The sequence below is a fragment of the Mycteria americana genome, chromosome 6 (assembly GCF_035582795.1).
Source record: "Mycteria americana isolate JAX WOST 10 ecotype Jacksonville Zoo and Gardens chromosome 6, USCA_MyAme_1.0, whole genome shotgun sequence".
NCBI lineage: Eukaryota > Metazoa > Chordata > Aves > Ciconiiformes > Ciconiidae > Mycteria > Mycteria americana.
In genome coordinates, this window is record NC_134370.1 from 1,260,940 (window position 1) to 1,283,508 (window position 22,569).

A 22,569-nucleotide genomic window follows, 5' to 3' on the forward strand; every position below is an offset into this window, starting at 1 on the left:
TCACTGTTGGTACTGGCTTAGAGCTGTCCCCAGTGATCCTCTGTACACACAGACTCAGTAAACATCGATAGATCCAGAACGGCCCTAAATCATTTCTTATCCATTTATCCTTCTGGTGCACTGTACCTGTGCTAATTCCTCAGCCTCAAAATCTCTCCCACCATCAGTAATATTGGAAAATCTCTTTGTAAGATATTTCTTTTGGGAAATATCAGAAAATTTTATACCAGTACTGATACAGTTTCCCTCGGAGTACACCTGAAGAGTTACTTTTTTGCAGGGAAAGCCCCTAAGCAGCCCAGCCCCAGCGCGGGGGCTGCAAGAGCACCCCGTGGGCGGCGTGGGGCAGAGCCACCCGCGGCTGAAAGCCCCTCCAGTGCACGGTCCTCCGCCCCCAGTACTGCAAAACGGTCTGAAAATGGTAACATATTCTGACTTTCTCTCCTGAAGCAAGAAGGCATTGCCTGTGGGGTCGGAAAACGGAAAGCTGCAATATGAGCAGCTGTAATTTGCTTGGCCCAAATGAAGGTGGAGGCTGGTGTGGAGGTCTTCATTACTCATTCCTTCCAAAAGGTTCCTGGCTGTTTTAGTAATTTGCATTTATTAACTGATATTTTTTCACGAGCAAAGATAATAAGAAGTATAACTTTGGTCCCCGGGGCAGGTTGCCTTCCCTCCTGCCCATGGCATGTGCCTGCACAAGAGCGGGGGGATCACTGCCGTGCGTAGGAGATGAAGGAGGTTTTTCTCGGCAGGCTGGAAAGGCTGCGGGGGGATGCTTGCTTTCCCATTTTGCTCAGGAGGTAGAGATGTGGATGCACAATAGCCCGGAGCAGGAATTTTCCTAGCTGTAGTGTGGATCACAAGTCTCTCTCAAAATAGCTCGTGTTTGTTCTGTGTTCTTAACCCGTGACATTTTAGAAGAAAGCAAGCAAATTTTAGAAGAAGGAAAGTAAATCAGTAAACCCAGGCATCCATGGCTGTGCTGAGCTATGCTGTTGTGTTTTGAGGCCTAGTTTATAAACACCAGCTTGCGGTCTTTGGATGAAAAATGTAATTTAAGATGAAATTATTATTATTAGCATTGATGGTTTTACAAACAGTGTCCTGTAATGGCACGCGAAGCCAACATGCTGTTACCCAGAACGACCACATTCATCTCTGCTTGGCAATAGCGATGTGTGTTTGCCATTGGGATGCGAAGTATGAAATGTAATTTGAATTTTTAGGATTTATTGAAGTCAAAGAAAAAGACAGGGGTTTAGGAATCACTGGAAACACTGTTCTTAACAGGGAGGAGCATACCTGAGCAGCAGGCTATACCTTCCAGAGGGAATTCATACGTGGTCAGCCCAGAGAGCCCAGAGAGCTTTGATCTAAGAGGATTTCCAGCATAGATCTCGGTTGCTGGTGAGCCCAGGCGAGAAGGTACATGAGCAAAATACAACAGCGATCGCCTCCGTTGACCTGGGAGGCACAAGATTTACCCTTTGCAGTTTGGCAGAGGTCCCTTGGCCGCTGTGCAGCTCCCTGGCTCCGTGCAGGTTGCTCGGCCACCTCCATCGCTTCACCAGAGCCTCCCCGCCGCGGATGAGCCCTGCAGCCAGTTCCCCGTACCTGTGCCTCGGTCGCTGTGCCAGGTGAACAGGGCGTCTTTGCTTTCCCTAAGTTCCTTTTCCTCTCCCCAACATGAATATTTTGCTCTGCCTTTCTCAGCAGGGGCACGGTAGAAATAGTTCACCTCTCGCTAACAGCAATCGTAATGGATCTGAGCTCTTCTGGGAGCTGAGTTGGCATTTTGCAATATCTATTTTTAACGTTGGCTAAATATAAATAACTCCATTACAATTCCATTTGTGGTAAGAAATGAATGATTTGATTTAGAGTAAATTGAGTCTAAGACGCCTGCTTGGCGTTACACCTCGGGGTTGTATAGAGGGAGACTTTCTCTTGCAGTGCTTGCATTGACAGAAGCTCTCATGCTTGTGGGCAAATTAAGCCTTTGTGGAAGAGAAATTAGTATTAAACAGCACAGCCAGGGCAAGCTGAATTTGCACTTTTCATTGGTATCTTTTTTGTTTTGCATACAGGAAGGAAAATTTTTCCAAAGAATCAATATGAGAAGTTTGATGTCAGTGGAAAAACTTGAATATAGAGCACACGAGGAAACTTATTAATAAAAGTTTAGGTGATTTTCCTAATTTCTATAGTATATATATTTAAATAATTGCTAGATCTGCAATAATTGCTTGAACTTAACTACCTATGAAGGAAGACATTAACATGTAAAACTTTGACCATTGCTAAAATAAAATAACTGAATAAAACTGCACTTGGAGGTGGAAGCTTGTGACTTCTGTTCCTGGTCACTTTTGCTGATTTTTAGTTGCTGAGCTGTACCGGGAGCTTCCTGCGCTCCAGGGAACGGTGCAACGCTCAGCAGAGGAAAGTGAAAACATGAAATCTCTAGAAACAACTGCCTTTGTCTTTGCTCTGGGCTGTAAACGAAAATGTCTTTATTAAAATAACAGGAAATCATTTTGGCAGGTAACTGTAAGAAAGAATATGTACAATATGTACATAGGTACATTTGCACATACATGTACAGTGTACATATAGACAATAAAGGTAATTTATCTTATGCAGTTACTTAAGGCAATATCCCTCAAAATCTGCTATGGTGCTCACAGCTCAGTTCCAGACCCTGAATAGCGGAACGCACCTCCCCTGTTATGGTTTTGGTCATAGCACTTCACTCTGTATATAGCAGCGCTGTGCCCTGAAACATTTTTTTATTTGTCCGTATGAAGCCCAAACTGACCAGAAACCCTCTGCCTTCTGTACGTCGTGAGGTGCTGCATGATTTCAGTCCTTGCGCTTGGTTATCCCTGCGGACAGGGACCCCGGGGAAGGTTTTGATGTCTCTGTGAGCATCTGGAGTCAAATGAAATGAACACTGCTGGACACACAGTGGGTACATTTCTCATCATGCGTATGTAATATTACAAAGAGACATTGCTAAGGCTGGAAAATCAAGTCCCTGAGGTTTGGGAAATGCATTCTTGACTTAACATCTTTCTGTGTTTGTGGTGATTTACCCTTTAATTACCTGGTGACGGATACACTGTCCGTGTTGCTCGCTGCCTGACCCCGCACTCCCCTTATGCACTCTACTTGCACCCTCCCGTATAGCCAGAATTATGAATTTCTTCACAGGATCTCCTGTAATGCTGTTCCTGCTCATGCGAGAATGCTTCAGAAAGTTAATTAATTTTCTTCCCGACGCTCCTGTGAGAGGAGTGGGCATTATGTGCATTTTGTAAATAGAAAACTAAGGTACAGAAAGATTAAGGTCAAAAGTATCTATTAATCTTGCCAAATCTGACATGCCTTGCAGCTGTTTTTTCAGACAACCTGGCACTATTAATTACTTTCATATTTACTCATAGAAATTGTAAAATATAGTACTGGAAGGGATATCAAGTCATGCAGTAAATCCCCTTGTCCTGAGTAGGATAAATTCTAGGATATCCAGGTGGGATAAATTCCTAACCCTTAATGATGGAGATTTTATAACATTCCTAGTTGATCTATTCAAGTGCTTAACTACCCCTTATACTTTGAAAGATTTTTGTAACATCTGAATTCCACATCCCTTGCTTCAATTTAAACCCATTACATTTTGCTCCTTCCCTGGGGAGCAGGAAAACCAGCTTATTTTCATTTTCTTTGCATCAGCCCTTTGCATATTTGAAGACTGTTACCGTACCTCTCTTAATTTTTTTTCTCCAGATATACAGCCAGCTTCTTCATCTTTCCTCGTAGGCAATGCTTTCCCCAGTTCCGGCTGGTTTTGGTGCTTCCTTTGGGTGCTCTCAGGGTGCCACACACCCTCCTGCAATGCACTGCGCCCAACGGGCCGCGCTCCCGGCTTGCTTTGATCCCCACAAATGCTTTCCAGTGGATGTTTGGGGTTTTGTCTTCACTTTGTCATCCACTGCGGTCTCTAGAGCCTTTCCTGGAGAATAACATTTTAAAGAGTAATTCCTCTGTAACGGCATCAATTCTGTTGATGGAATTCGTTATCTCTCTGTAGGTGCAACGCTTTGTGCTTGTCCCTGATGCACTGAACTCTATGTATGCTATTTCCACTCAATAGGAAGCAACTATTGGCGCCAGTTGCAACCCAGCACTTCTGCAAGTTGGATCTCAGTGTCTCAAATTGGGTATCTGAAAATGTGAAACATCGGGTCAATAAAAAGGTGGATTTGTGTGCGTTCCCTGCACGAGGGACTGCCGGAGGGGCAGGAAGAGAGGGCAAGTGGCTGGCGGTGAAGTGCAAGACCATGTCATAACGTTCATGCTCAAAGCACCCTCAGTTCTGGCATCGCTTCATTTTTTAAGAGCTTTCCTTTTGTAACATGCATTTTTTTGATGTCACAAATTTTAACTGTGTAATCACCTGGGCTTTAAGAAGAGCAAAGTGCGATGAAAAAGATTTCCCTGCTGGATCCTTACACAGGCATCCCTTGTGCTTGGTGGAAGAAGCCACGCAGTTTATTCCCATTTTGAAAGGTTATTTTTAGGAAAAGCCATGAAGCCAGCTGCAGGAGAGGAGCAGAAGAGGAAGGGCTCCTACTTTTCCAAAGTTTTTTGGAAATTGGGTTATCAAACTCAGAATTATGTAATGAATAAAATTCATACACAGAAACGGGTAGAAAAACACTACATGTATGGATAAAAATATTCTGTGGTGGTTTGGGTTTTTTTGTTCCAGTATCCATAGGGACCAATCAGGTATTTTTATTAGAATAATTGTTATTATTAAAGGCCTAAGAAATATTTGGAATATTTCCTTCTAGCATCACTGAAATTTCTCTTTCTTTGGTCAGTGCCTTCCTTAATTTTTCTGTACAGTGACAAAGGTGTCGTGCCATATATCAGCAACAGGACGAGCACCGAGTTTGCTCTCTTTGCCTCCTTCACAGACATAACCCTTAACTCCAATCACCGTTCACCAGCCCCCGTCCTACCTGGCGTAACCCCTCCGCAGAACACAACTGCATGCCAGCAGGCTTCTTCCAGGTAAATATGGTTTGGGAAGACGAGACGGAGCTGGGCACTTCATCCTTCCTGGCCCTGGGGGTGCAGGCAGGTGGCACTGAATCCTGACACCGCGAGGAGCAGTTTGTGCCCTGAGTGACCTCTTCGTGCATCAGGAAGGCAGATAACAGAGGCGATAAGTTCTGATATTAAAATTTAGAATATAATTTCATCTTTGTTATGTCTTCATTTCAAACACCACTTGGAAAATATTTTTTGAAAGCTCTTTTCATACATGTACTTGGTGGAATTTTGTGATGGTGGGGTTTTTGCATCCTAAAGCCAAGTTATTGCGGAATTGCACGATGACTGTATTGCTAATAAATAGTTCATCCATCTGCAAAGGTTCTTTTAAAGTTCTCTGAAGTGAATGCGAGAAGTAAAACCTGCGCTAAGGGAAATGTAGGCTCTATGCAAATATATTTTACATTCTAGCACCATTCTCACTAATGATTATGACACTATTTTTCTTTCAGGGAAATAAATTCTAACTGATAAATAAAGTAGCTTCCTTTTTCTTGTTGTTCCTGGGATATTTTTTGTTCACAGCCACCGGTCTTTGGTTGTTGTTATGCTATACGATTTAGTCCTGTCCGAGCTTTTTTAATCTCTTCTAAATTTTGCTAGTCACCAAGTATATTGTTTTGGACAAGGGACAGGACTAATGGCTGGTGAGAAGCTAATAAAGGACATCAAAATACTGTGTACCAGTGAAGCATAAGCCGTGGTGTATTGATGAACAGCTTGGTTAAGGAATCATAGAATCATTTAGGTTGGAAAGGACCTTTAAGATCATCGAGTCCAACCATAAACCTAACACTGCCAAGCCCACCACTACACCATGTCCCTGAGCACCTCATCTACACGGCTTTTAAATACCTCCAGGGATGGGGACTCCAGCACTTCCCTGGGCAGCCTGTGCCAGTGCTGGACAACCCTTTCAGTGAAGAAAAATTTCCTAATACCCAGTCTAAACCTCCCCTGGCGCAACTTGAGGCCATTTCCTCTTGTCCTATCACTTGTTACCTGGGAGAAGAGACCGACCCCACCTCTCTACCCCCTCCTTTCAGGCAGTTGTAGAGAGCGATGAGGTCTCCCCTCAGCCTCCTTTTCTCCAGGCTGAACAACCCCAGGTCCCTCAGCCGCTCCCCATCAGCCTTGTGCTCCAGACCCTTCCCCAGCTCCGTTGCCCTTCTCTGGACACGCTCCAGCCCCTCCATGTCTCTCTGGGAGTGAGGGGCCCAACACTGAACACAGCATTCGAGGTGCGGCCTCACCAGTGCCCAGTACAGGGGCACGATCACTTCCCTACTCCTGCTGGCCACACTACTCCTGATACAAGCCAGGATGCCATTGGCTTTCTTGGCCACCTGGGCACACTGCTGGCTCATATTCAGCTGGCTGTCGACCAACACCCCCAGGTCCTTTTCCACCGGGCAGCTTTCCAGCCACTCTTCCCCAAGCCTGTAGCGTTGCATGGGGTTGCTGTGACCCAAGTGCAGGACCTGACACTGAGCCTTGTTGAACCCCATACAATTGGCCCCAGCCCATCGATCCAGCCTGTCCAGGTCCCTCTGCAGAGCCTTCCTGCCCTCCAGCAGATCAACACTCCCGCACAACTTGGTGTCTTCTGCAAACTGACTGAGGGTGCACTTGATCCCTTCGTCCAGATCATTGATAAAGATATTAAACAGGACTGGCCCCATCACAGAGCCCTGGGGAACACCGCTTGTGACTGGCCACCAACTGGAGTAAACTCCATTCACCACCGCTCTTTGGGCCCGGCCATCCAGCCAGTTCTTTACCCAGGGAAGAGTACACCCGTCCAAGCCATGAGCAGCCAGTTTCTCCAGGAGAATGCTGCAGGAAACAATGTCAAAGGCTTTACTAAAGTCCAGATAGACAACATCCACAGCCTTTCCCTCATCCACTAAGTGGGTCACCTTGTCATAGAAGGAGATCAGGTTGGTCAAGCAGGACCTGCCTTTCATAAACCCATGCTGACTGGGCCTGATCACCTGGTTGTGCTGCACACGCCGCTTGATGGCACTCAAGATGATCTGATCCATAACCTTCCCCAGCACCGAGGTCAGACTGACAGGCCTGTAGTTCCCCGGGTCCTCCTTCCAGCCCTTCTTGTAGACGGGTGTCACATTTGCTAACCTCCAGTCAACTGGGACCTCCCCAGTTAGCCAGGACTGCTGGTAAAGGATGGGAAGTGGCTTGGTGAGCACTTCTACCAGCTCCCTCAGTACCCTTGGGTGGATCCCATCCGGCCCCATAGACCTGTGTGTGTCTAAGTGGTGTAGCAGGTCACTAAGCATTTCCCCTTGGATTATGGGGGCTTCATTCTGCTTCGCGTCCCTGTCTTCCAGCTCAGGGGCTGCGTATCCAGAGAACAACTGGTCTTACTATTAAAGACTGAGGCAAAGATGGCATTAAGTACCTCAGCCTTTTCCTCATCCTTTATCACTATGTTTCCCCTGCATCCAATAAAGGATGGAGATTCTCCTTAGCCCTACTTTTGTTGCTCATGTGTTTACAGAAACAATTTTTATTGTCTTTTAGAGCAGCAGCCAGATTAAGTTCTAGCTGGGCTTTGGACCTTCTAATTTTCTCCCTGCATAACCTCACGACACCTTTGTAGTCCTCCTGAGTTGCCTGCCCCTTCTTCCAAAGGTCATAAACTCTCTTTTTTTCCTGAGTTCCAGCCAAAGGCCTCTGTTCAGCCAGGCCGGTCTTCTTCCCCGCTGGCTCATCTTTCAGCACATGGGGACGGCCTGCTCCTGCACCTTTAAGATTTCCTTCTTGAAGAATGTCCAGCCTTCCTGGCCTCCTTTGCCCCTCAGGACTGCCTCCCAAGGGACTCTGTCAACCAGTCTCCTAAACAGGCCAAAGTCTGCCCTCTGGAAGTCCAAGGTAGCAGTTCTGCTGATCCACCTCCTTACTTCTCTAAGAATCTATCATTTCATGATCGCTGTGCCCGAGACAGCCTCCAACCGTCACATCACCCACAATTCCTTCTCTTTTCACAAACAACAGGTCCAGCAGGCGCCTTCCCTAGTTGGCTCCCTCACCAGCTGTGTCAGGAAGGTCTCTTCCACACACTCCAGGAACCTCCCAGACTGTTTCCTCTCTGCTGTATTGTATTTCCAGCAGACGTCTGGTAAGTTGAAGCCCCCCATGAGAACAAGGTCTAGCGATTGTCAGACTTCTCCCAACGGCTTACAGAATATGTCATCTGCCTCTTCATGCTGGTTGAGCAGTCTATAACAGACTCCCACCATGATATCTGCCTTGTTGGCCTTCCCCCTGATTCTTACTCGTGAACACTCAACCCTATCATCACCATTGTCAAGCTCTAGACAGTCAAAACACTCCCCAACATACAGGGCTGCCCCACCGCCTCTCCTTCCTTGCCTACCCCTTCTGAAGAGCATATAGCCATCCATTGCAGCACTCCAGTTGTGCAAGTCATCCCACCATGTTTCTGTGATAGCAACTATATAATAGTTTTCCTGCTGCACAATGGCTTCCAGCTCCTCCTGTTTGTTGCCCATGCTGCATGCATTGGTGTAGATGCACTTCAGCTGGGCTGTTGATCCTGCCAACTTTTTTGTGGGGAGAAGCCCTAATTTCTACGTGACCATTCTCAGGCACTTCCGTGGTGTCTAACACATCAATAACCCTTGTGTCTTTCCTGTCGCATGGCTCTCCATCCCCTACCTCCACTGAGATGGTAGACCAAAGGACCTCGCTAGCACACCATCCCTCAAACATTGGTGGCTGCCCCCAGGCTTATCTCTAGTGAGCCTGGTTTTATCCCTTCCCCTCCCTTCAAATCTAGTTTGAAGCTCTTTCAATGAGCCCTGCTAATTCTGTGCAAAGGTCCTTTCCCTCTTTGAGACAGCTGTACCCCGTCTGTTGCCAGCAGGCCTGGTGTTGTGTAAACCGAGCCATGATCAAAAAACCCCAACATTCTGCCGGTGACACCAGGCTTGGAGCCAGGTATTGATCTGCTGGCTCTTCCTGTTTCTTCCCTCACCATTCCCTGCAACTGGAAGGATAGAGGAGAACATTCTGGTTGTGCTCCTGATCCCTTTACCAGTCGTCCCAAGGCCCTGAAGTCTCTCTTGATTGCCCTTGGACTTCTAGTTGCAACTTCATCACTTCCCACCTGAAAAAACAATAGTGGCTAATAATGAGGGCCGTACCAGGGTAGGAAGCTTTCTCTTCACGTCTTTAACCTGATCCCCAGGGAGGCAGCAGAATTCCCTAAGAAGTGGGTCTGGTCTGCATATTGGGCCTTCGGTTCCCCTCAGGAGAGAGTCTCCTATGACAATGACCCATTTTTTCTTCTTTATGGAAGCAGTTTTGACACATGGCGTAGACCGACTTAACCTTGGTGACACCTCCAAGCTAGATGAACCATCATCCTCGTCATTGTTCGGTTCCACGTGCAGAGCCTCGGACCTGCTATGCAAGGGCACCTGGGAAGGTGGGGTAGGCTCAGAGGAGACGCACCTGCTGCGCGAAGTCTACGTTTAAAACTGAAATATGACAATGAAGAGACCTCTTGCTTCCTAAAAGTAAGGGCACCAGAAAAAAGTGTTGAAGGGCAAACGGCTGCTGGCTCCAGCTGCGTGGGGTGGGGGCTTGGCCACCCATGTTGTGGAGACCTTCCCTCTGAAGTCCTTCTGCAGGTGAACTGGAGATTGCGTCTTGCTCACTTTGTTCTTCAGAAGTCTTACGAATTTATTTGAGGCAATAAAATATATTAATGTTGTTTTAAGAAAGGAAAAGAAAAGTTTTTGCATACTAAATTAAGCAGAGCCACGCACTTTATCTCAGCCTTTGTTTAGGGGAAGGGAAAAGCAGATGAATAGGCAAACGTTTGCTGCCTCTTTTGTGCTAACGTAAAGGCATAAATACTATTTCAATTATTTTAACTTATATATATTTGTGTTGCCTGTGAAGCGGTGATAAGTGCACATCCAAACTGACTGAAAGTTTTTTTTCTCATGGTAGGTTGTTAATTATGAGATATATCTGAAAGAGTCAGGGGCAATGAGAAACTGCTGGTAAGCACTAACCATTAGAAAAACAATAGCTTCGTGGCCCTGCTTTTCTATACCTTGCTGCTAAGCAAGTTGGCATTGTGTAATCTGAAGTAAAAAACCCAAAACATCTACTCATAAGATACGGTGATCTGTGCCTGGTGATCTAATATTTCGTATTTCTAGGAACCTGGCCCCAGCCAATGAAGGAAGCAGTCCTTTACCGACACACTTTTCTTCTCGTGTCTTGCTAAAGAGGTTTTCTTTAACAATGACAATTGTACCAGTAGCTGTGTGGAGAAATGAATTTTCTCAAAGAAAGTAATGTTTTGTATGCATCTGCATGTGACACTGTAGAGAAACTGGAGCTGTAGATCATTTACTTGGTCTAATTCAGAAACAGGCAATCACAAATTGATGTCAATGGTAGCAATTAGCATTAAGAAGTATACTTTAATAATATCTCTCCAGAAAACACATGTTCAGATCTGATTTACCATTTATATGCAGATTTTCTGATGTAAATGAATGAAAAGAGATGAAGAAACCTTCCACTCGTCTTTTATATCCTCCCAAACTCTTAAGTGATCTAAATGCAAATACATATAAACATAGCATAACAAGTGCCCAATCTTTGCTTTATGACGCTGCATCACAAGATAAGCATCAGGATGGTTTGTTTATGGGTTTGGTTTTAAGAAGTTAGCAGTTAGGAACAGCAGCATAAACACACAGGGGGTTTTGCAGCTTTATTACTAACCAGAGTAAATTAAAATACCGAAAGCATCTACCCCTGATCAGACAGGTCATTCCGAGGCACTGGATACTGCACGCATTTATGGATACGGATTTCACCGAGGCCCCTTTGAATGCACGAAAGGCATTTGTGCCAGGTAGAGCTGATGTTGATGGGTTTTCAGAGCTGTGATGCTGAAGGTGTTTCAAAGGAGTTCTGCAAATCAGGGCGAGGAGACTCACCTGGGGCAGCGGAGATATTCTTTGAAAGAGAAAGGAACCAAATACTAGAGTTACTGTTCACCACCTTCACTCCGGGGAATAGCCAAGTAATCAGGCATTGAGTCATTTTTTTCTGACTCAAACAGTTGCCTCAGAAGCCGTTGAGCATATCCAGTTTAAAACTGATATTTCTGTGGTTTTTTTAAATTTCAGTTTAAATTTGATGAGCGCTCACACTGTTTAGATAAAGTGCCCTATATATTATCTCCTGATAAACATGGTTTGTCTTCCTCAGTTCCCTTTTTGTGTTAAGATTGAAAAGATGTAATACCGGGCTCTACTTCCCCGTCAGGTGACGGAGGTATTGAACACATCCCTCCAACTGAAATGAATCATAACAAATTTCCTGCTCCTGAGCAGATAAAAAGTTTGTGGGTGATCAAAAGTATGTGGCAAAACTTTTGTCCATCTTCAGTCTAGCAATTTTCAGTGCTGTATTTACATTTTTAATTCTTTCCACAGTTACTAGTGACGTGTTGCTCATTGCACTGAAGTACTATTTGCCTAAAGTAACACCAAAACAACAATGCCAAGGTTACGCTGAGAATCCAAAGACAAAGTTAAAATAATCAGGAGTCTGCTCTTTAACTCAAAGACATCTATAATAATGTCCAAGATAGAAAAACAATGATTGAGAGATCAGTCTGGATAGTGAGCACACCTTTGGGAATGCACCGGTCAACAGGGACTTCCCTATAAACAGACTATTCTATGTGGGTAGGACAACTTAATCTAGTTTTCAATAAAGCAAAAAAATTGCAAAAGGAAAAGTGGCCAAAAGTTGCTGCAGGATCTCTGTGAAATCCAATAAGACATTGGAAAGAAAAATGTCATTGTTGCGCAATTAAACCAAGAATACAGTTAAATGGAAAACGTTGATTAAAAAAATTCTAGTGATTTTTGTTCAAATCTAGTTAAGCTAACTTTAAAAAATATTTTCATAATAAAGGCATCACTCATGGCAAACATGGTATTTTACCGCGTCAGCTCCTGCCTGCCCTGGCGTGGGTAGGCTGGTTTAAGAGGCGTATTGCAAATCTGATACTAAACCCTCTGTTTCCTGACGGTTGGCTTTGATCCTGTGATCACAAAGAACAGGACTGACAGCATGAGCAAGTATTACAAGACAGTAACCACTCTGTTTTAATACATTTTTAATTCTGTAAAAGAGGTGGTGTGAAGCTAGTGAAAGATTTTACGACGGCGTTTAGTGCCTGTCATTATGGCGATAGAAAGCTATAACCTTTCTTCTATAGGTTAAGAATATTTTGCCATCACTTACAACTGAATTTGCATTGCGTTGATAGTATTTTCAGAGAACATGACATCAGAAGATAAGATTTTTACTTCCATGGCGAAGATTAAATTTCGTGTGCGAGTATATGTTTAAATGGTATAACTGTTAGCTCTGGTTATAGAAACAGCTGAAGCATTTTTGCTGAAGTTTTCCAAAGCAGATGCTGCTCAAGGATGTTTAAACACCAGTGAGGCAGGAATTCAGACGTGAAGAGATCGGTAAACCCAGTATTTTTTCATTTATGCAAGGTCTGAATGGAAACTGTAATCTTCATGGCTCGGCACAGGCTCAGCCTGCGTCCCACGGGAAGAGCAGCTGCAAGGGTCTGGGAGGGTGTCAGCTTGGCCTTAGATGCGGATGCTGGTTTGGGCTCACCGTCGACACCTGGGGCGGTGAACCCCCTGTGAATAAACAGGCTGAGAAAGTCACTTAGTACTATCCTGCTTTTTGCAGATATTCAACATGCTGGGAAAGCAACTAGGAAAAAAAAAAAGTATACAATCGCAATATTTACAGCTCTCCTCCTGTACTCAACCTCCTGTTTCTAGGAACGGAATGAAGAATTCACCCAAGCAGAAAACAGACAAACACGAAGCACATAGCACCGCTTTTACGATTTAGCAGAAAAATGGTAGTTTAAAATACTTGTTTATTCATTGCATATATAAAGCTACATATTTTTTCCATAAATTTATCTTGTTCACATTTTGTTATTCTCAGAAACATAAATACAAGGAAGCAAAGGAAGATTAAAAGCGGAAGGCATCTAAAACTGCTGCTTAACCACATCTTGCAGCACAGTGAATTATACAACAGCCCTTTAAAGGTTCATTAGCAGTTCTTATGCGTGGCAGAGTGGTTGGGCTTTATTTGCCAGCTCGACTCATCCATAGTGGTTGCACATGCTTTATTTTCTCTGGTTACAATTTATCAAAAGCGTTTTGAATGAAAACTGCACAAGTCAATGACGCAGTCAACCATCCTGGAATGAAACTTGCTGCCAGAAATAGCAAAATGGGAAGTTCAATAGGCTTTATACTGCGACCTGGAATCAAGGCTTCGCACAGCCATAGCCATGGAGCGACACATCACAGAGAGCAAGGAGCGATCGTGGCTGGAGGTCTCGTTTCATATCATGAAAGAGATTAAAATTTCACATGCATTTATATGGTCCCTCAGCCTGCATACGTCAGAGGCACATTTTCGTAGGCATTCAGGCACCTGGGGGGATCCTGGCAAGCGCCGGGACTCGCAGTACCTGGCGATTTAGCGAGGTGGGACAGCTCGTACAAAGGCAGGTCGCTCTGGTAGCCTGAAGCAGTTCTTGCTTTGGATGGTGAACCGCGTTTGAGGGCACGGATCCCGCCTTCATCCCTTGCAAGTGAACAACAAAAATCCCGTTGATGTAACGGAGGAGATCTGATGCCTTTTTAGAAACCGGGGACGTGGTAAGAAGTGTTACTGCCACAGCAGCTCAGGAAGAAGCAAATTCTGAGCATTTCAGTTTCACTCAGAGGAAAGCTATTAGCTGCTCAGTAACAGGTGGAAATGAAATTTAAATCTCTGTAAAAGACAATTGCATAGTTAAAAATACATTTAGTCGTGCTATTGGCACTTTGCGGATTTTCTTTCATTATCCTTTTTAAGGAAATGGGCGAAATGTATGTATGTTGTCGGAGTCTGCCTCCTACCATCTCCAACCAGAGACAGTTTGCAGCAGTCGAATGACATTTATTTGCTGCAGAAATATTATTTGTCTCTCATGCTCTTGAAGAAATAAATTTTCCATATGTTTGATATGTTAAAAAGTGTACTGAACATTAAAAGCAAAAATAATAGACAGCCTTCCATGGGCATGATGAATACGGTCTGGTGAGATTAACTTCAGGAGCTAAATGCCTTGAATTGAATTAGGGTAATGGAAGTTTGTGTCTCAACACGAGATGGCTGTACTTCTTATTTATCACAGATCCCTATGAAGAAATTGTCCCTGAATTCTTTAAAAGCCTTTACATCTTCTCAGTTCAAGACACTGAATAAAAATTAGCTATCCACCAATATTTTTTTATTTCTAATACGAATCCTCTTTGCCATTTACGTTTTCAGATGTGATCCAGTCATTTTCTTTCTTTTGGGATTTTTGTGCTTTAGATGGAATAGCTCTTGTTGAAAAAAATATTGCCTGCCTAATTCTTTACCAAACAACTAAACATTGATTTTTTTTTTCTCACAGATTATGCTGAGGAAGAACTGCTACTTTGCAGCAAATGTATGCAAAAGGAAAAGAGCCATCTGTAAACATTAAAAAGAGAGCAAATAAATAGCTGGTTGAAGACAAAGAATCCTGATAGATCTTTCTGAGCAGAAGAGCTGATGGCAATACGGATAATGCCAATAACTGACAAATGACTCAGCTTCTGAAAGTATCCGCAGGCTTTGGTTTTGGCTCTATGTTTTGTAGACCATATAGTATAAATTGGCATTGTAAGAAGTATTCAGAAGCAGAATAAATTGCAAAATACATTGCAAAATACATTGGCTTCACCTCTTTCCTCTCCTTTGGTCGCCCTAGGATAACATTTCCAGTCACTGCCCCCTCTCCCTCTGCACTCCTGCCACAATATAAAAATTGGCCGCGGCCCGGACCGAAGTCCAGGGAGGGGATATCAGCGGGAACCCTCTCGATGAGCACGAAGCGGCGTGCAGCCCTCAGGTGAATCAGCCAAGAAGTGTCCTGGGACAGCAGCCAGTGCCAGGCTCTGCCCGGCCCTGTGGGCGCTGCCCCCGGCGCCGTCCTGCCTGGGGGTGCAGCACAGGCAATGGGCTGGAGAAGACGGGACAAGCAAACCAGCTCCGTGCACTAAACTCCTTCCAGCCAACAAACCGGCTTATCCTCTCTCCTCTCCCAGTGCTCAATCACTAAAACATCCATCACTGTTTCTGCAAGAAGAAACCTTCCAGGTGCCTCCACAGTAAATAAAGACTGATGAGGACCATTTCATTAATAACATCCAATTGATTTATTACTCCACTCTGATCGAGGTATTCACCTCTCGTCGTAGTTGAGAGGTATAATTTTTTTTTTCTTTACAGAGATTGAAATGCTGCTGTTTTTTTAATCAGTAGTGGATACGAGGCGTATTTCATTAATTTCAGGAATATTCTGGTGCTATGCATAGTGGGTGCGCGCTGATTTTTTAAACAAACGTGCAATTATAGTAAAGTGGTTGTTATTCTCACTAAAGATGAAAACAGGTTCTTGGAAAAATAACACAGGCATATTTTGAATTGAAGTGGAGGGTTTGCCCCATGGAGACTGGTCCCTGCATGAGAAGCACTATGAGATCACTAGAAATTTCCTGCAGAAGGCTCCTACAGAAACCTCCCTAGAGGTGAGGTTTCATCTCGTAGAGTTCTGAAGTCAGAGGAGATAATCCAATTAACTTCAGTGAGTTTTGAATCAGGCTGAGGAATTCTGGTTAGTTCAACCAGAAAAACCAAATTGTTTTTAAGACCCCTAAATTGTCCTGCGCGCCGTCCATCCCCGTAAGAAGCAGATGCACTTCTGTACAGCCGCCTGAACTTTAACAAAGTGGGGGAAAGGGAGCAATAGCCGTGGTCATCTTCCTGAGCGTCCTGGGACTCCTGCGCAATTTTCCCAGAACAAATTGTATCTGGGAGCACACCCTGCAAAATTGTGTGTTTGCCTTCCGTGAGGGGACGTGTCTCATCTGCAGAAGGTGAAAATAAGAGTTTGCACAGAAACAGCCAGCTTGAACTCAGACCTTAGGCTCGTCTTTTGTGTTTAAACGAGGCAGTTAAGCCAAACTGTCAGGAAAACTGAGTGAACACAGATTCATTACAGCAAACATTGATGGCATTGCTTACAGTGGTCCTGCCAAGCAAGTTTCTATCAACCACCAGACCCTGCCTGTAGGGATCTGTGGTGTTGGCACTGCCCTGCCCACTCAGCGCATTGCCTGTCCTGTTACCAACTGCAACAAACTCTAAAGGTGTTGTTTTAGACCACCACTTTTATATATTTTTAACTTCTATCTCTTTTGTCTGTCCTCCAGATGAAGGTCTGTCCTGAACCCACGCGGCTCCTTGGGCTTTCCAGGTTGAGATGTGCCGACATCTGCAGCCAGCATCCCTCAAGGGAAAGACTTCTCCCATTCCTCACCCTAATGCCTCGCTTACAGCTGAACAGCCCTTCAACAGTAAGAGTTTACTGAGGTTGATTAGCTTGTCGCACCATCAGCGCTGGGTGAGTGGTTCTGTGGGTGGGTGGGAGAAGACTACACAGGGACAAGAGTCTGCCCCTAGGAAGGTGCACGGGGTTGGGCCGTTGCACCAATTCAGCTTCTCTCAGCCCATTAAACCCTTTTCTGCAAATCACAGTTCATGGTCCGATGAGTTTTGCTTTGGTCACATGAAGAACTAAATACTGGCAGCTTGTAGGAATTTTCTCATGTTTTATATGCAATGTTGCATTTAAATATGTCTCATCTAGTCACAAACACGAAAGCTGGCAATGAGTGTAAATAGCTTGTGAATATGTAATTAGAAGAAATGATCCTCAGCATTTACTAGTTATTCTCATGAAAAATGTCACCGATGTACATCATCCGGATGATTGTCACTGTGGCTGGTTACGAAACGTACATTTCTCACGGCATTTGCAGTTCACCTAGCTCAGGTAGGAAACACAAGAGTAAGAGTGGAGGAAATTAGATTTGATGGCTCATCTCTGGAAGTCACCGTCCCCATGCCCGCCCCCAAACACTTCTGGGCAGCCAGGAATGATATCTCCTGGGTCGGCGTGCTGTGCTGCCAGCAGGAATGCTGTCATTGCTCGGCAGTTAATTGAGGGAGACGGCAGGTTAGTCTGGGACGCCAGTGGAGGCATGTCATGGCTTCTTCTCCTTGCTGTAAGGGGCTGGGCTGCCAGGGTAAGCGAAGAGGATCGCGGGCTTTAATCCCCATGCGCAGCCACACCGGCTCGAGCTGTTGGAAAGTTGTTGGAAAGCTCCTGGGCAGCTTCTCGTGCAGACAGGAGTGAGATGGGGGACAACTCCTGGGCAGAGGTCACACTGTTTCTAGAGCAAAACCATATCCTAAAAATCAATGGGAATGTTCCTCTTTGAGACGAATACACTCTAGCTATCAATAAAATACTTTTCCAGAGCTTGCACTGCAAACCAAGTGCACTACTATGGGCAGCTTAACCGTATGCCATAAATACACATCATCTTCACTCCCCGCTAGCTCACAGCCAAGCGGCTGGGTGTCAAGAAGAGCTTTTGCTCTGCTCTCTGGTGGGAGACTCCAATCATGTCTTGGCACCAAGTCAACTGGCAGAGGGTCTCGCAGACATCAGCAGGAGAGGGCCACCCCAAAGGGCAGCCCAGAGGCCGACCTGGAAACCCCTGTATGTTATGCCCCTATTATGCATTTGCAGAGTTTCTGGAGGCGCATGCCATCATGCATGTCTTCCATGATCCCTCCATGCCTGAAACTGTTTAAAATTCATAATGAGGTCGATGATACTCACATGTGAGGAATCACAGCGTTTCATGTACCACCCTTGTACCATACGTCCATCACGGCTGCAGAAACTTTGAGATTGCTCTTGACAACTGCTCTCTGTCTCCCTTTCCCTGTCTTCTTGGGAAGGGTTTGAAAGCTCATGAGCTGAGCGTGGCAAACTTAATTAAAGCCTGTGGTCTGACAAAGTCTCTTTATCCCTCAGGTCTCGGATGAAACAATTCTCCCCAAACTGAAAACACATAAAAGTATTGTCTTTGTTCTCTTGTTCAGAAAGACTATAAAGGCCCAAAGTCCCCTCAGCTATAGAAGGTGAAATTGTGTTTGGCTTATTTTTCTTTTTCAACAGTGCTGTATCATGTTCTTGAGAGTTTCTGCCTCTTTTCTGGGTGTGACCCCGCGATCTCTCTGGGAATGTCTCATTGTATGCAGCATATGCTGCCAGCTCCTCCACGCCACGGAGAGAAGATGAGCTGGGAAGCACACAGGCACTAAACAACCAGGTTAATAATAATTTAATGTAGCTTCCTCCTTAGGAGCGCCCGCGTTCCTCCAGCCTCCCACCACCTCGCCTGCGCACGGGTCTTGCAAGCACCTTCCTTTGCTGTTAATGAGGGGTTTAACGTGCGGCTACGAGAAGAGGAACGTGAGGCTTTGCCTCCTCCAAACTGGTTAACACAAAAATAAACAGAGATGGATAAAGAAACCCAAAGGAGGTGAACTGGAGACCTCGATCCAAAAAAGACAGGGAAAAAAAGGCTCAAGGTAGGATAATACTTAGGGAAGGGATCTTTTCTAATTTTGGAAAGGAAAGAAAACCCCTCTCAACCTGCACCGTGCAGAAAGCGGAGGCACTGACAGAGGCACGTTGGCTTTGTTCGACCTGCCTGCATGTTTGGAGAGGCAGGCGTGCCCCAGCCGGGGCCCTGCTGCCAGCCAGCCGGCTGGGATGCCGTTCGGTGCTCCGTGCTGCGCCGTACGCCCGCCCCGGCATGGCGTCGCGGCACCGCTGCGGTGGGGAGCATCCCGCAGGACCCGCTCTGACTGCGGTGGCGGTCGAGGACAAGTCCTCACTAGACGCCTTTATGGACCACGTAACGATGTTCTGGGAAAGGAAGGACTGCTGGCAGCTGCAGGCTCCCGTCTGCGCCGCAGGCGTTAGAGGGGGCGAGGAGCCCGCAGGAAGGGTTTCGCCAGCAGAGCCGCGGGTCCGGGGTTTCATCCCCGTGACCTCCAGGGAGCAGAACTGCACGGCAGCACGAGCCAAGTGTTTCGTGCTTTACTACTTGATAGTTTTAGGCAAGCAGTTTGAGTTTACTGCTGCCTTTATTGGGAGATTTTGTTTCTCCTTGAAGTCACCCAGCTTGCCTTTTTTTTTTTTTTTTTTTTTTTGTAGTTTTGCTTTTCATTTGTCCTTGAATTCAAGAGATTTCCAGAACTGGGAAGCTTACAGGGCAGGACAGGCTAATCAGGAGAGCCGAACACGTTATGTATGGGCATGTTACTATTAGCTATTACCACTGAGACTGGGAAGAAGAAGGAAGGGAACGCCATCTCCCACCAACTTGTTTCCCCCCTCTCTGCTCGCTGCTTTCTGAAGCAGTTTCCTTTCTATCTGTCCCAGTTTGTGTGTAGTACAAACATGGCTACATACAACTTGAAGAATGCATGTTTGATTAACTAATTGTCACGTGCAAATGAATTTTCCTCTGCAAACACAAGTCCATTTACAAGTTCATTGGACGTTTTGAAAATATTCCTCTAAAAACACACATGCAGCATAATATATCCACAGGAGTACAACAAGGGCAATATTTTCCACTCCAGCACTAAAGATGCAATTGGGAGTTTCAGTGGTTGTAACACTCAGTGTGTACAAAAAACAATGTTGAAAAATGGAAAAGGTTCTTGTAGCACTTGAGAGGATATGAAGATCAATTGAACTTTTATCATTAATTGAGGGAATAATTCATTGGCTCATCTTTTTACTTTAAAAATTATAATTGCAAAAGTCTGTGTTCTATAAGCACAAATCCTGACTGTAAGAAATTCTGGATATTTAGAACACGTTGAATTTACAGAATTTGAGAAATATAGTCTTGGGGCCAAAAATATCTAACCCAACTTTAGTGCATTATGCATTTTTTTCTGATGGACTGGATGTATTCCTAATGAGTTTCTAAACTAAAACAAGATTCACAAAGAAATGCAGTTACCCAAATTGGCACAGATTCACAGAAGATCTGCCTAAACTCAGAATAGTAGCTCCCGGAGGTTCCTAGGTTTCTGTTTCTGGGCACATACGCTGTTTTGGCACTGCTGAGAAGCTCCACATCTGTCTCGTGCCTCGATGCCCCTGCAGCCAACAGGTTGGATACGGACAGGCTGGGCGGGGGGATACAGCCCAGGAGGCAACAGCAACGTCCCTGGGGCATAGAGACCGCTCAGTTCTGGAAAACCTCGGCTCTGTGGTGAAGAGACAACAAAATTGCACCAGGAAAGTTAAATTTAGTCTCTACACTGGAGCAGGGAAGGTTTGGGCTAGAATGCAGACAAAGCGTGGGAAGATTTACCGGCTAGCCGAGGCTTAATTGCTGCCACGGGTGCGTATTTAGGGGAGACCGTGGGAAAAAGGATATAGATGGTCTGAAGCGATCCCAAGCAGGTCACAGCAGTGCTATTTTAAATATGCTCCTTGGCTTGTCATGTGGAATAGTAGAGTAATTTCTGCCGTACCAATTAATTGTGAAAGCCATTTCACCTGTTTTGTTACCTTTCGGGTCAATCCGATTGCAAAAGGAAAAATATACCCAGGCCAGAAGACAATTTGGATAGACCCTGCTGTCTGTGATTTATTGTTTTAATTAAAAGCTTTTTAAGCTTTAATTAAAAAGGTACATGAGTACTCAGTATTCAAGAAAAATGCCTTTGTGTTTAGGTCAATTGAATAACGTAAAATATAATGAGATACATATTTCCAGTCCGGAGCTTCACATAAAAAAAGCAATATACATAATTAAAAAGTAAATTCAAACTGATAGAAGAGAGCTGTTGTCAGACAAAACAAAAGGTATGCTTTAAATTAACACCAGCAGAGAGGATTTTTTTTCATTTCCTCACTGTAACATCCCTTAAAAATCCCGTGGTACAAATTGAGTTGACTTCATGGATGTGTATCAAAGACAGTGTGCTAAACTGAGTAACAGGTTATTATTTCTAATCCTAATGGTGCTTAACGCAGACCAGATAGTAAAAGCTGGGAGGTGACAAGCTGTAGCACAGAAATTGGGAAGCTTTCTGCATTGGAAACCACCTGAAGTTGCTCACACCCCTCTTCAGCACCACCGTTGTGGGGTCCCCCCTCCCCGAATTTCTTCCTGGCTCCTGGGGAGCTGATTTACCTGATGTCCCCAGTTTTTGGTGGGTGCCATTCCCATTGCCTGCGTCTTGCCGTGCACCGTGGCCTTGGAGGAAAGCCGGCGCAGGGAGGATGCTGTGCCACGCCTATTGTGACGGTGCCGTGGCCCCGCCATGTGTCCGTCTCACCCGTTAACCTCAGGGCGTGAACCAACGCAAGAGCTGGCCCCAGGTGTCCAAAACAGCCAAGCCCTCATTTTTGGGAACTGTCTGGAGACTGAAATGAAATCTGAATGCAATTAGTGGGTGTAATGAAACGACGCCAAGTTGATCATTTTACAAAGAAATTCCATTTAATTCTACATGCAACTCATATTCCAGACATCTAAAGAGTGAAGTAGGTGTATGTTGGCCTATATTCCTGCTAAAGGCTGCAGGAAGATTAAGATATAGCATCTACCAAGTTCTTTTACAAATATTCAGGTATTTGCACTACCTGAATGCTCTCTTTCTGCTCTAGCTTCTCCTAAAGCATCTGGTTTTTGCAGAGCTGGTGTTTTCGGGATCAGTACCTGGGAGGGAGGCAACATCTGCATCTGCCGCTGAGGGCTGAGCGCCAGCTGGGACAAAGCCTGACCCACTCAGCAGCCCCTACGCTCGCTGGGCGGTGGAAGCAGCTACACCCCGTGACGCTGGTTCGGGCTGCGCCCCCTCGAATCCAGAGATGGTCCTTGCCCGCCTCGTCCCCAGCGAGACCGCTCTGTGCTGGGGTATCGCTGGCTGAAAGGCAGGCTTTGCCTTTGCTGCGTTCTTTGTGGTTCCTCTGGTTCCTCTGAGCAAAGCCTGCATGCTTCAAAACAAGATTTAAAAAAAAAAAAAAATTAAAAAATCTCCTCTTTGGATCATTTTGAATTTTCTTCACTTCCTTTGTATTTTAATATTCTTATCAAGGCTCTCAGGCTAGCTGCCTGGGGAGGTGCCTTGGAGAGGAGAGGGAGCGAACGCACCCTTAGAAGGACTTTGAAGGCTGCAGTTATTGAATTGCCGGTCCTCGCTTCAAAAAATTTCCAAGGTCTGTAGGAAGGAACGTTTCTTCACTCAAAAGCTTGCATCATCCAAATAATAGCGATGGAGCTTTTTTGCTTGTTAACGCCCTCTCTGAAAACAAATCCTCGCCAGGAGCCCGACCTG